Here is a 15,933-nt window from a genome sequence, read left to right on the forward strand (position 1 = left end):
AATTAATTCAAATGGAATATCTCTGAACACATAGTTACCACAGACAACTACGTACGGTTAGTTAATTTATTACAAAGCCAACATAAAGACACCTCAAAAAGAGAGTGTAAAAATACATCGGAATCAGCATAAAGCTAAATATGTGAATCAAGTTGAGGCGATGCAGCATGCACAAAATAATTAACTCAAGAATTAGGATGCAGAGGATCAGAAAGCATGAGTCCAAATTTCCCTGCATTGAGGGTTGGTGAATATACAGCATTAGTCTATCCCTGCACTAGCACTAAAATGACATCCCTATCTTTGCATCTTCCGGTACAAGAGATAAAAGGTGTCAGCATGTGGCGTCTTCCTAAGTCTCTCCATCATCAATGGGTCTAATAGCATAGAGCCATTAAGACAGAGCTTGTTCTAAGATGCTCTCTTCCAGCAGGCAGAAGGAGAAGGGGCACTTTCCCTACTTTCAACACTGCATTATTACAGGTACCTTTCCCAAGAATCCTTGCAGGTCTTGCCATCCTCTCTGTGCATTATCTTAATCTTAATTATCCATAGGATCGTGATGTTCTTCTCCTCTTCATTTCTGTCCTTGGATCCCAAGCCTTCGCTTGTGCGAAGGACAATGGCCTTCCCTTAGTGATTCAGACCAACCAATGTTACTTTTTCTCTCCTTGCCTGACTAGTAAAACAAAGGCATTATTCCAGTTAACAAGAACGCTTCCTTCACCTGCAACACAAAACGTGAGAAAGAACAAATTCCACAGCACACATGAATATTAGCTGTTAATTCTAAAGCAAGAGTTTCAAAGTGTACTTCAGGACTACAAGACTCGTCTCACAAAGAAATGGCAAGTGACCTGTAAAAAATTGCATAGGAAATAAGGCACATTCAATTAATACATTTACCTACATGTAAAATGACACACATATAGACACATTTAATAAATGAATGATAATCAGTTACATAACACGAGTTCTTCACATTAATATTTTCTGCCAGTTACATTCACCTCCTGCATTAATTCTCCATGTTACTGCTCAATGGCCTAAACACATCTCTTTTCATGTTATTATATTTCGAATTCTAACACTTCATGTTAATACAACAAAGGATTATATGCGGGTGTGCTCTACACGTGTGATTATAATGCACCTCTTCAAATAAAATGTGGTTTCCGTACATTACATCCATGTGTTTGTATCCCATCCTCGTTACCAAAGAAATGAAATAAGTTCACTGGACCCTGTAGGGTTATTGGTCCAAGAACTTTTGTTCTGTCCGCAAACCAGCCCTACACACCATCCCAAGCCAGGCAGATCCAACCACTTCCTTGGCACATTTCAGACAACCCAGAACCTCATGATGTCATAAGGACTCCACACAAAGGCTAAGCGATGCAGAACTCAGAAGACTATAATGGCTACACACTATAACAGAAAGGTAATCCTTTTTGTAGTTATGTATATGGTCTCAACTTCAAGGAGGCAAAGTTTCACATTTTATCTTTCAACTAGATGTCTTTGCTATCATGTTTGACATTAGGATAAAATCAAATGGTTGCAAGTTTTACTAGCTACCTCTTAGGGCCTGATGTAGGTAAATCCCATTTACCGAATTTGAAATACCGAATTTTACCGATTCGGTATTTCAAAATCGGTAAATGGGATGTAGGTCCCAACATCTGGAATCGTTACCGATTCCTTACAAATTCGGTATTTACCGATTCGGTAAATACCGAATCGGTATTTGCTATTGAATCCTATGGGCCTTTGAAGCCCATGGGATTAAAGTCAAATACCGAATCGGTATTTTCCGAATCGGTAAATACCGAATTTGGCAATGGTGCAGGGGGTGTCACTTTGACACCCTCTAGCACCCCAAAACGGGCATGTGTGCAATGTGGCACACAGACATGCCCTAAGGGCACGTCTGTCTGTCACATGGCACATGTGTACATGCACAGATGTGCATGTACACAGGAATCGGTATTTTACCATGGATTTGTATTCCATGGTAAAATACCGATTCTGTAAGCCATGTGCTGATGGAACATTGGCTACCTACATTGCATTTTCGGTAATTTTACCGAATCGTTATCATTACCGAATCGGTAATTATTACCGATTCGGTAAATTTACTGATTCGATAATGATAACGATTCGGTAAAATTACCGAAAATGTGCCCCTACATCTCGATAGCCCTTTACCGATCGGAAACGGCCGAAAATCGGTATTTTCGGCCGATTCCGATCGGTAAAGGGCTACCTACATCGGGCCCTTAGTGCTTCCCTCAACACAGAGTGGCAATGGAGAAATGCAGTTGGCCAGTTGAGACTTGGGAAATTAAGTGAGCAGTTCCATATTAAATAAACTTTATACTGTGCTAAACTGGTGAAGTTACAACATATGCAGGGGGCTGAGTTTTGTAACACTAGATGCTAATAAATATATCACAAAACTATATTTAAGGCATTCAAGTGTGAGTCACATTTTTCATATAATAAATGTGGAATAACACTTATTCAATGAACTGAGACAAACATGAGGGCAAGCATTGGCAAAGCAAACAGTTCTTGCTATTCACGGTGATAGTGCGTATTTATTGATATGCGAGTTGGTATGTATGGTAGAGTGAATGAGTAAGTGAAAGTGAGAATGGCTGACGACTTGGATGGATGAGTGATGGAAAGTATTGATAAGTATTGAGTGAGTGTATGGATGGATGGTTGAATGGGTTTGCATATGACTGTTTTCATGAGTGAGAATATGGAAAAACATTTCGCTGGATCCCATCCGAAACAAGGAAAACAGTCACCCACGCTCTAGTCACGAGCCGACTGGACTACGGAAACACCCTCTACGCAGGTACCACCGCTAAACTCCAGAAGAAACTACAACGAATCCAAAACGCCTCAGCAAGGCTCATATTAGACATCCCACGCAACGAACACATCTCTGGTCACCTTAAAGACCTCCACTGGCTACCCGTCAATAAGAGGATCACTTTCCGACTGCTTACCCACGCACACAAATCACTCTACGACATCGGACCAGATTGCCTCAACTCTCGTCTGTCCTTCTACACCCCCTCCCGCCAACTTCGCTCTTCCAGCCAAGCCTTTGCCACTGTACCTCGCATCAACAAGACCACCATGGGAGGCAGATCCTTTTCATACCTGGCTGCCAAAACATGGAACTCACTCCCCGCTTACCTTCGCCTCACCCAGAATCACCTAGCGTTCAGAAAGCAGCTTAAAACGTGGATATTTGACAAATAATCATCCTCCCCTCCCTAAGCGCCTTGAAACCCTCTGGGTATGTAGTGCACTATACAAATTTTATGACTTGACTTGACTTGACATATGCTTGTCCTTGTACGGTCTGGGAGCTCAGAGGAAATGGAATAAGTGTCACGAAATGGAATATGTTATGCTTAAATCACATATCTCCAAATCTTACTAGCTTCTACACAGAGAGTGATTGTGTTATGTATTTTTATTATTTATCATTAACACCGCATATGCATTTCTGCGTGACACACCACAAGTTTGTTGTGAGATGAGTGGGGAAGCAGTTATGAAGCTGAAAGATTTCAGTGCAACCCGGCAGAGATGTGAGCAGGGTGGGTGTGCTGGTGGGCGAGGACCATTCTTGGAATTAGATCAGACATTAAATGTTGTTAATAGGTGAATTTTCATGAGAAGTGGCGTAACTCACCGAAATTTTATTTCGCGGAGTTACATAAAAACTCTGTGAGATTATGTGAAGTTCCACCAATGGGCGGAAAATATGCTTGTTGCGCTAAAATGTAGTGACAATAGTGTGAGTAGGGATAAAAAATTTGCACGAACGGAACCATGTGGTGCGCAAGAGTGCACAGCCACTCGAGTTGATTTTGCTGTTGCTCGAGTAGAAAATGCACTTGAGTGGCAGCAAATCTACTAGAGAAGCAGGTCCCTGACAGTGGCCACTCGCAGCCTCCAGCATTGGAAAATGCACTAGGGGACACCAAATCTCGCTCATATATTCTGGAGCATCGCAAGAAATTTTTTTGCTGTGTGGGGAATTTGTCTGGAACACTGCAGGTAAAGAGCTAAACATCATATAAGGGGTTATTTGGACCGGAAGTTCTCACAAAACAGACTGTCATGAAGAAATCGGATTCCTTTTTTCCATAAGGATGAGCTAGATGTGGGTTTCACACCTACAGTCCAGAGCTAAGAACTGCCATCAACACTGACACTGAAGAAAAGAAATGCAAAAAAAAAGCACAATGTCGTCTCCTCACCAGGTCTGTCATTGCATGTGGGTTTCTACTTTCAGGGGGAGATTGACTGAATGTCTTGTTTTATTACTTTGTGTTGTTATTGTTTATTAGCAGATTGTACACAATCGAGGCGAAATAAACCCTCTTGGAAAGGGTAAGTAATATTAAGGTGTGGTCCAGTTGTTTTCTGTAGGTCCTGTTGAACAGAAAGAAGGGTTTACATGTTTATTCTGGTTTTATCCATCAGCAAGATATAAAGATGCATTCATTTTTATTAAAGGCTTCTGTGGTCAGTGATCTAAATTAGCATAAAATGTTGAGGGTGCAACTTCATTTTAATCAGGAGGATGCTCTGGGGCATATGTACAAGGCATTGCACCACAGGAACATCACTTTTAATGACATTCCTATGGAGCAATGCTCTGCTCCATATTAACAAGGAGGCGTTGTCAGCGATGGCAAAGGGGCAGGCAATGGGTGTTGCTGTGGGTATTCCACCGCAACACCCATTGCTTTTTTTGCTACTCTCTATTTACAAGGGTGCTGTAAATATGGGCAGCACCAAAAATAAGCCCTGGTCTTAAACAGGCGCAATAAGGAGAAATTATTAATTTCTTCTCGTTTTTGCTTTCTACATTCTGCAGCACATATACAAACAGCAAATAGCCATTAGTGATTGTTCACATGCAGGAAGGTGCCTCTTCCTGAACATAAACAATCATTAAAAAGTTATGTTTTGCAACTTCTATACGTACTGCATTCTGCAGCACACATAGAAGATATAAATCGTCATTAGTGCGCTATAGAAGACCCTTTTAATAATGATAATAATAATAATAAAAGTGGTTGGTGAAACCTTCCTGCATATGAACAATCATTCCCTGCAATGCCACCATAGTGCAGGGGCGCCTGCACTGTCTCTAGGCAGCTTAATGTAACACCATCCATAGGGGAAATTCAAGGGTGCACCACTTTTTTGTAAATATGATGCATCCCTGCATTTTGAAAGTGTCAGAGCGTGGTGTTAACAATTTCGGCTTAATGCCACGCTCCAACAGATTTTTGTTAATATGCCCCTCTGTGTGGAGAAGGAAGGCTGTGTTCCAGTCCAGTGGTCTCACTTATGTTCGCTTAATCAATTAGCGGCAAATACCCTGAAAGGCACCCAGGCACTAAAATGCTGTGCTTGTAATTAAGCAGACATGTTTTCACTAAATGCTTCATTACTCATCTCACAACAGACTTGTGCATTACAAAGACAGAGATGCAGAGTGTTGATGATATAAAAAACAGAAAGCTCATTTGTGCCTTAGTCATTACTGAAAGTGATGCTAATCCAGCTAAAGCAAGTGTGAAGTTGCAGTCTTACTAATAAAACAAGGAAACTATGGGGCATATTACAAGGGCACTGCACTGCCAAGAAAGTCACTTTTAATGACGTTGCTGTGGCACAATACCCGTCTCCATATTGACCAAGTGGCGACAAGCCACAAAAAGTGGCTTAACAGCACTTTATAAATGTGGTACCTTTTCACGTATCTGCATGAAAGGGGCGTGCAATGGGTGTTCCTGTGGGCGTTCCACTGCAACACCCATTGCTTTGTGATGCTGCCCCAGATTTACAAGGGAGTGTAAATCTGAAACAGCGCTAAAAACTAATGCCATGCAAGAACAGGAGTTTTAGCTTATTTTTATGTGTGCTGCATTCTGCAGCACAAGCCATCATTAAATAACGGTGATTTGCTACTTCTATGTTGCATATTTACAAGGAAATATCAGAGCACAGAGCTGCACCAAATTAGGCAGCGCCACGCTCTGACATTTCTAAAATGCAGGGGAGAGTCATATTTACAAGACTATGGAGCACCCCTCTGTTTTCCCTAGTGCTGGCGCTAAAATTAGCTACCTAGCGCCAACACACACCCTTGCACCATAGGGCAAGGGTGCCTGCATTGCCAAAAATGATTTTTTATGTGCAGGAAGGTGTCCCTTCTGTTGTATCTTAGTAATGATGTCATTGTTCTATGGTCGCTGTGCTCACTGGATTCCAGAGTGTGGAATCCAGGGAGCAGACCAGAGATGCACAGTTACTGAGGGAGTTGGTCCTTGTATGCCTCTGGGGTTGTTGTACTGAATAAACTACTTTTTCTACTTGAACCACTGTACTCCAAGTCATTTCAGTGGCCTCGAGGATGGGATCCATTTGAAGAAATTAATGAAGGAAATTTGACTTGGATTGAAGATTTTCTACAAACTGAAGACCTTCTACACACAACCCCAGGTTAAGGCTGAATCTTTCATGAAGTTTCAAGACTTTCAGCGCTAAATATTTTAAAAAATGCCACCATGTTAAAGATTACATCAGACTTACATCGTTTGATGTTTTAAAAAATGCTGCTGTGTTGATCGCCACCGCCTTCGCATGCACTGCAGTTTTCTTTTCCTGTCACCGCGTCACTGTGTATGAATCATCACGTCCAACGCTTCACCGCGTCATTGTATCTGCATCATCACGTTTGACGCTTTCACGTTGAACACGTATTGTGACGGCCATTTTGGATATCCATAGCAACCAATGCTATTTCACTCGTCGGATGTATTGTATTGCTCGTAAACACGGCAAGTATTACTGGAACCTGCTATTTCACTCGTCGGATGTATTGTTTTGCTCGTAAACACGGCAAGTGACAAATTGATATTACTGGAACCACCTTACAGCAAAAATTAACGCGCATTTCTGAACATGATTATTGAATCATTTTAGTATACACATTCATCACCATGAAATGAATTTTAAGCAACAAGTGTATACTTTATGAAATAAACTTCAGACAACAGCTTTACAAGCAAACATCAGCTATTGACAACGGTGACTACATTAATTATTTTAGTTTATTTATTTATAGGCTACCTTGACAACGGTGACTACATTAATTGTTTTAGTTTATTATTTGATTATTTCATTACAAAGTGTTGTTGTTGTTGTTTTAATATTTACATTTCCTTTTAATCAATATGGATGTTTCATCTTCTGTAGTTGCTCCTCCCAAGTTTTTACAATCTCCAGGTCCTCCTTCTATGAATTGGGAGGATTGGTCAGAATCTTTTGAGACCTATTTAGAAGCAATAGGCGGTGATGTATTCTTACCTTCTAGAAAATTAGCATTACTTAAACACAATTTAGGTGTTGAAGGTAGAAAAGTTTTAAAAACTCTACCTGTAGTAAATCGTGTTGTTTCAACTGTTGTTGATAATGATGAAACAAGTGAAACCAGTGAAACTAGTTCAAATGACACATCTATTGATGTATATTCTGATGCTCTAAAAGCGTTAGAAGAAAATTATGGGAAGAAAACGAGCATTGTAGTTGAAAGACACAAATTTTTCTCTAGAGCACAATTAGCTGGTGAAAATGTGCAACAATATGTGGCATGTTTAAGAACCCTAGCCATCACATGTAAATTCAAAGATTTACATGAAGAAATAATAAGAGATCAATTTATAAATAGGATTAAAAACATCAAAATTCAGGAACGTTTACTGGAGCTCAAAAATCCATCTTTGCAGAAAACACTTGACACTGCTAGAAAAATGGAGAATACTTCCCATTATGTTAAAGAGTTAAGTTCTAAAGATGAATCTAGTAATGTTAATGCTTTAACTACAGGTTATAAAAAATCAGATTCTAAAAATGACAACAAAGAGATTAAACCTAACTTTTATAAAAATAAGTCTGGTTTTACCAAAAGAATATGCTTCAGGTGTGGTAGTCAAAAACACACTGCGGACTTCAATAAATGTCCTGCTAGCAAAGTTACGTGTATTAAATGCAAAAAAATTGGTCACTTTGCCAAATGGTGTAGGACTGGCGATAACAGTAATTGGAAACATTCTGTAAATCTTGTGGAATCTCATGATGACTGTGATGATGATGAATGTGACAGCAATGATAATGATATTGAAGTAATGATGCTGCAGGATGATTTTGTCAATGATATTTCTGAAGATTATTGTCCGCCTAAATGTGAAGTGCTAATAAATGAAGTGTACATGATGCTTTGGGCAGACTCATGTTCACCGTACACTATCATTGATAAAAATATGTGGGAAAATGGAAACAAAGACACTTTAATAACCTCTGACGCACGACCTAAAGGTTATTGTGGTATTAAGTTACCGGTTTTAGGTTATTTTAATGCCAAGGTGACTTTCAAAGGTAGGTCTTGTTCAACTAAAGTATATGTTGTCGAACAAGGACGTGCCTTATTAAGTTGGAAAGATCTTCAAAAAATGGGGTTGGTATTAAATCCTAATCATCCTGATCAAGTAGTTTTGGCTAATGATTATCTTGAACAAGTATTATTAACTAATGAAGACTCATCTTCAAGATGGGAATCTGTTTTTCCCAAATTATTTAGCAAGGATCTAGGATGTTTAGTCAAATTTGAACATAAAATCATTTTAAAAGCAGACAATATTCCATCTTTTCATAAGGTGAGGAATGTACCATTTGCCCTACGGAATCCTTTGAAGGAAGAATTAAATAGATTATGCGATGCCAAGGTAATAGAACCAATTGAAGCTTCTAATTGGCTTAGTCCCATCGTTTTGGCTCGCAAACCCAATGGAAAAATTAGGATGTGTGTGGACCTGAGAGATTTGAATAAGAATATTTGGGTTGATAGATTTCCTCTGCCACACATCAACGAAATGATTTCAAGTATTAAAGATGCCATGTATTTCTCGTCAATTGACTTGTCAAATGCATATCACTAAATCAAATTACATTCTGACTCTAGGCATCTAACATCTTTCATTACGCCTGAGGGTGCTTTCCAATATCTCAGAATGCCATTTGGGTTGGCATCTGCATCCTCAGTTTTTCAGAGAGTCATGTGCAGTATCTTGAAGGATGAATTGAATGTGAGAATATTTCAAGACGATGTTCTTATTTGGGGGAAAGATATATTTTCTCACGACCAAGCAGTACACAGTGTGCTACAGAAATGACAAGATGCTGGTCTAACTGTATGTGGTGAAAAATGCAAGTTTGGAGTGAAACAAATTGATTATCTTGGTCATACCATTTCCAATGAAGGTGTTAAACCTAAGATGAAATTATTGGATGCCATTGAGAATGCACCTCACCCTATTAATAAAGATCAGTTACGATCATTTTTGGGACTTGCAGAATACTACTCTAAATTTGTCCCAAACTTTGCTGACAAAGTGTATAATTTGAGATTGCTAATGAAAAAAGGTGCTTCTTTTGTATGGTCAACTTTGTGCCAACAAGCTTTTGATAACATCAAAGTTGATATCACAAAAGCTGTAGCTCTTAAACCTTATGATCCTGAGCATGCCTCTATAATTGTTGTGGACTCTAGTGCTTATGGGTTAAGTGCTGTTCTTATGCAAAAGCACAATGGAGCTGAACGAATTATAGCATTTGCGTCTCGCACACTTAAGGGTGCTGAACCTTCGTATTCCGTAATTGAAAAGGAGGCTTTAGCATGTTGGTGGGGTGTAGACCATTTTAAAACGTTTATTTGGGGAACTTCATTTGAATTAAGAACAGATCACCGACCTCTCATTGATATTTTTACAACCAAAGGTGCTTCAAGAGCAACTCCTAGAATAGCAAAATGGTTGTATAGATTACAGGGATATAATTTTCAAATAAATTATGTTCCTGGTCATAAAAATATAAATGCAGACTGTTTATCACATTTTCCCTTGCCTTGTGACAAGGATGATACAACTGAGGATAACGATGAGTGGTTAGTTGCCAGCATCGAGGAATCCTGTAATAATGCATTTAGTGAACAAGAATGGATTCAGGCTGTGACCAATGACACTTTGTTACAACAAATTATAAATAACTTACATGTTGGTGTAGATCTGTCATCTTTGGATAAGTCTATTTTGGCCGATTATAAGATGGTTTGGCCGGAATTATCTTTTTATGATGGCATTCTTAGGAGAGGTGATAGATTAGTTGTACCTGCAGTTTTGCGTGACAGATTATTGAATTTATTACATGAAGGACACAGTGGAATGACTAGCATGAAAAGGAGAGCTAGGAATGATTTTTGGTGGGTTGGAATGGACAAAGACATAGACAGGTGTGTTAGGAATTGCATAGCATGTATGTCTAGTGACAAATCTCACAAATCCCATGAAACTACCATTTCAGCAACTCCTTTTCCTGAGAAGCCTTGGGACAAAGTGGCTATTGATATTTGTGGTCCATTTCATGTCAAGGGTATTGAAAATAAGTTTGCAATTGTCTTGATGGATTTTCACTCTAAATTGCCTGAAGTGGCTTTTGCTAGGGATATCAAGGCCTCCAATATTATTGAATTTTGTGAAGGTATTTTTCGTAGAGAGGGGTATCCAAGTACCATCTTATCAGACAATGGTCCGCAATTTATAGCAGAGGAATTTTCCACTTATCTCAATAAAGTTGGTGTAAAACACATTACTACCTCTGTATATAATCCAAGAGAAAATGGTTTGATAGAAAGATTCAACCGAGTGTTGAAGGAATGCATCCAACTTGCCAGCAAAAATAATGATGACTGTAAGGAGATGTTATGGTGTTATAGAAATACTCCCCATACAGCTACGGGAATATCTCCGTTTTCTTTATTAAAGGGGCGTGTGGCTGGATCTAAGGTCAAACCCATATGGATGTCTAGAAATATTCCAAAAGTGACTGATGGTAAGAATCTAGCAATCAAAGTTCGGCAATATCAAAATAAATATGTTCAAAATCACAATTCTAAGATTAGTTGCAATGGTAAAGCATTTAAGGTTGGTGACTGGGTACGCTCACAATTAATGGGTAATCGGAAACCTGGTTCCTCCAAATGGTCTAAACCAAAACAAATTATTCATGTGACTGGTAATATAGTGAAATTAGATGATGGTAAAAAATGGAATGTAAGAAGCATTACAAGATGTAATGATCTTGAATGTAAACAAATGAGTAGTCTGGTAGACAATTCTCCAAAAACCTCTGTTGAGAAAAGAGATGATGTACCCATTTCTGTGTCTTTATCTACTAGGCCTAAGTGCAAACCTGTGTGGATGAAGGATTACATCTGTCCATGATTTGGGTACCTCCTATGTGTATTAATACGGAATCTAGTTTGTATCACCTTATATTTGTTTCTCCTTTAGTTTTTATTTTTGTTTATTGTTTTGTTATTTTTATGGAAAGGGAGATATGTTGTATCTTAGTAATGATGTCATTGTTCTATGGTCGCTGTGCTCACTGGATTCCAGAGTGTGGAATCCAGGGAGCAGACCAGAGATGCACAGTTACTGAGGGAGTTGGTCCTTGTATGCCTCTGGGGTTGTTGTACTGAATAAACTACTTTTTCTACTTGAACCACTGTACTCCAAGTCATTTCACCTTCCTGCACACAAACAATAGTGGTGATTTATTTTATGTGTGCTGCAGGATGCAGCACACATAGAACTAGCAAATCATCATTATTTAGTGATTTGTTATGTCCAGGAAGGGACACCTTCTTGCACATACAAAAATCAATAATGGTGTTTTGCTCTTTCTATGTGTCCTGTGGAATGCAGCACACATAGAAAAAGCCAAAAAAAGGAGAAATAAAAGTATTCCTCCTCGTTCACCATGCCAATGCCTTCTATTGCATGCGTATAGAAGTAACAAATCACCATTACCAATTGTTTATGTGCAGGAAGGGACACCTTCCTGCACATAAGCAATCATTCCCTGCAATCCAGGCAAGGGTACCGGTGTGGGTGCCAGGCAGCTAATTTTAGTACCAACACTTGGGGAAAAAAAACAGGGTGCGCCATATTTTTGTAAATATGGTGCATCACTGCATTTTGGAAATGTTGGAGCGCGACGTGCTAAATTTGGAGCAGCTCCGCGCTCTGACATTTCCTTGTACATATGCCCCAATCTTTCTCAAATGGAAAAGCACCCATTGGGCCAATAGTCCATGAGGACTGGGACTACCTTTGCAGCTGATGTGCACACTGTGCAGAAGCAGAATTCTGTTACTATGTGTGATCTTAGCCAATGGCTGAAATGGAGGATTGACCCTGTGCCTCATGCCAGTGTGTGTATATATATATATATATATATATATATATATATATATATATATATATGTATATATATATATATATATATATATATATACATATATATATATATATATACATATATATATATATATATATATATATATATATATATATATATATATATATATATATATATATATATATATATATATATATATATATATATATAACATGCGTATATATAGACATGTATTCAGTACTGTTTTGGAAAAAACTAACGGCCTTAGCTAATTCAAGACCTAAAAGAGAAATATGGACGAATACAGACAAAGAAGTCACTAAAATAAATCCCATAAAGGAGGAGACATGCTTTCAATTAATATGTTTAAAAAGAGAGAGGTGGAGAAACCACATCTTTCACACAGCATCCTCATATGAGTGATGCTGTCAATTTTTATGTGACCGCATAATGCATAAAGATCTGCATGTGGGTGGCAAAAAAAGTCAACATAACATTTTTACAGTGTTTTCCCTATTCTCCATTGGCAGAAAATCCAGCTGAGGGCCATAATTAAATATGTTCCGCATGATTTGATTCCGAACTGTGCCAAGTGTCGGTCCTCTCCCACACGATGTTCACTTCTCGGGGAATTTAAGATACAGCCTGTCCTGTGCGACCATGTCGTAATGTGCCATCAGTTTTTATAATTAACAAAATATCTGAGACGGTGCAGTAAAGGCACGACTCCCGCTCTCTTTAGGATCCCGCAACAGCCCCATGGAGGGGTATTTGGCAACCCTAGCATGCGCTGGCATAGCAATGCCGACAGATTATTGTCAACCAATATATAAGCATATTGCTTGCTGTGAGGCATTTATTTTCTGGAGGCCTGCTCCTCATTTAGGCACTAAGCGCCGGATGTACATAGCCATTTAGAATTTCTTAACAGGCTGATGCGCTATTTCGGCCCGTTCAGAATTGCTAAATGACCTTTTCAGATGTACAGAGCCCTGTTTGCAGTCGCACTTGTGATTTCGAAATCACAAAATGCGACCGGGATATAGGAATGGCAAGTAATGATTCCCTATTTGTGATTCCTAAAGCACATGTACATAGCATTTCCTAAATGCAAATTGAGCATTTAGGAAATGCTATTGCCATTGACTTGAAGCTAATGGTAACCATGTGCAAAATTAAAAAATGCATTTAATTTATTTTTATTTTTAATGTGACATGAAGCTCACATATGCCCTTAGGAATGCATCCAGGATGGCCTTAAGGTCTTGCAGGGATTCTGCGAATACACAGAACTATGGACATGATTATGGGACCTCGGTGTATAGGGACTGTGCCTTCCTACCACCTTAGTGCCCAGGAGCCCAGGACCGACTCACTATAGTGTCTCACTCGCTCTCTTGCACACTTACGAAGTAGCAGATGATTAGACATCCCAGAACACAACGCCCCTTGATCTCTCAGGAATCGCTGTAACAAGATACACCTTTTCGCTCACACTCTCGTACGTGTCCACAATAAGATCTAACCGAGACACGAATATAGTTTACAATGTTTATTTTAACTATTGTCCTCTAACATGCAGTATACCGGCCACAACAAACAGAAAAATGCATAACATGAATATAGTTAGCATTGCAGATAGGCCATACATCATAAAGGGAGATGGCATCATATAACGACAATGGAGAAAGGACTATAGTGCCTAACCCCCCTCCCCTTGGTAAGAAGAAGTACTATTATATAATTGAAGATCTCTGGGCTTTGTCAGCAAACTTCATACCTTAGACTATAGATGGTATCTCTACATCATAGGTGCGTGTTGTTCTTCTCCCTGGAAAGGTCCCTCCCCAAGTTTGTGTCACTTAAACATATATCCCCGTAATATCAAAGTAGGAGACTCCAGAAGCAGCTGCATTAGTAGTTTTTCTCTAGGTGCTAGGGCCTGACCAGAGCAGAATAACAAGAGTCATTGTTTATCGACCTTGATCAAAATGTTCAGACTAAACTCCAGGAACAGTCAGAGAACGAAAGCAGTAGACAGTTCTCATGTGAAAGGCATAAACAGAGTCTTGCAAAAATAAAGCCATGTAGTAAGATGTGCAAAAGCTGCATCATGGCTGCAGGGCTCATTCTAACTTAGTGATGTGGACTATGTCCCCATCGGCCATGTGACACCCTCCCCTTGGGTAGGTTGTAGCATATAGAGAAACAGAATGCAACGGTAAGCAGAGCCAAAAACACCTGTAAAAAGCTGAATTGTAATAATCCCAAAATACACGTTTGTCTATCATTTGTGTTTTATATATATAGTTTAAAATGTTTTGTTGAAAAATTAATTTTTACAGCGAGTCTGGAAAATTCACCAGATTATGTGTACAGTGGAAGGCAACCTGTTCCAAAAGGACAGTCCTGTTGTTCATAGCAAAGAGGGACGCCATCCAGTTGAACAATTCAAATGAACATACGTGCTCTTCATAATCCAATGCCTCTAGGAGCATATCCAGGCAACTTGCATTATATTTGATGGCGCTGTGCAGCCTCACAGGTATTCCAGCCGGTCAACACTCCAAGTGCAGCTGCACGCATCAAACGGCCGTCCCCAGAACAGGCCTGGTCATTGGCCAGTAATGGATCCACCCACAGATCATAATCCAGGTCAGCGCATGATGTCTTGAAGAGGCAGATATCCAAGGCCCAACAGAAAAGGAACCATCAGCAATAGAACACAGGTTGCACGCAAGTGAAATAGGCAAAGCGAAAGGTAAGTCCATAACTTACACCAAGCGTCGCCAATGGCAAGCATCCAAAAAGTTTTGCATTTGTTCACGGTACAGTCACAATTGGCCGGGTCTGTGCAGTACCACATCATGAGCAGCCATTGTGTAACAGGAGCAGAAGTACCAGCATGCCGCACGCCAGCAAGAGGATCAATTAAAACCCTCCAAAGGCGCTGGAAAAATAGAATGAATAAAAGCCAGTATTACTCCAAAAATCATCTGAAAAGAAGACACAAGGCCGAATCCCACAAGTTTAAAAAATGTGCAAGGCCTTCAGTATCAGACGCATTAAACATTTGATAAATCAGTTCCCCAAAATTTAGTGGGAGATTTGTATTCAGCAGGGACTGAATCTCACTGGACGTTTTAGCCACCTGCAATTCGTAGGTCTCCGGAGCCAAAGTAAGAGCAACATCTTGTTTAAACAATAACACTTTGAGTCTGCTTAGTTTATTGAAGTCTGTTTTCAAAGTGGGAATGGAAGGCCAGAGCAAACTATTTACACGTCTGTGTGGATAAAGAACATTGCGCAACAAACAACACGTTGGGAAACAGTTACTATATACTGAATGCCGGCCTGTAAGCCACAACAATAGTGGTTATTTAGGATAAAATAACTTCTGTTAGAAAGCAAAGTTAGCATGGAAATAATTGAAGGGACCGATGTTCCTTTTAGAAAACAGGCTAAATTAGGTGCTGAGATGTTGCAAGCACCGTGAAGCTTAACTTGTGTAGATACTAAAGCTTGACCTACTGTTAAACACAGTCCTCCCCCATTAGGAAAATCTCCTTT

This window comes from Lissotriton vulgaris, chromosome 4_1, assembly GCF_964263255.1.
Source record: "Lissotriton vulgaris chromosome 4_1, aLisVul1.2, whole genome shotgun sequence".
NCBI classification, from domain to species: Eukaryota; Metazoa; Chordata; class Amphibia; order Caudata; family Salamandridae; genus Lissotriton; species Lissotriton vulgaris.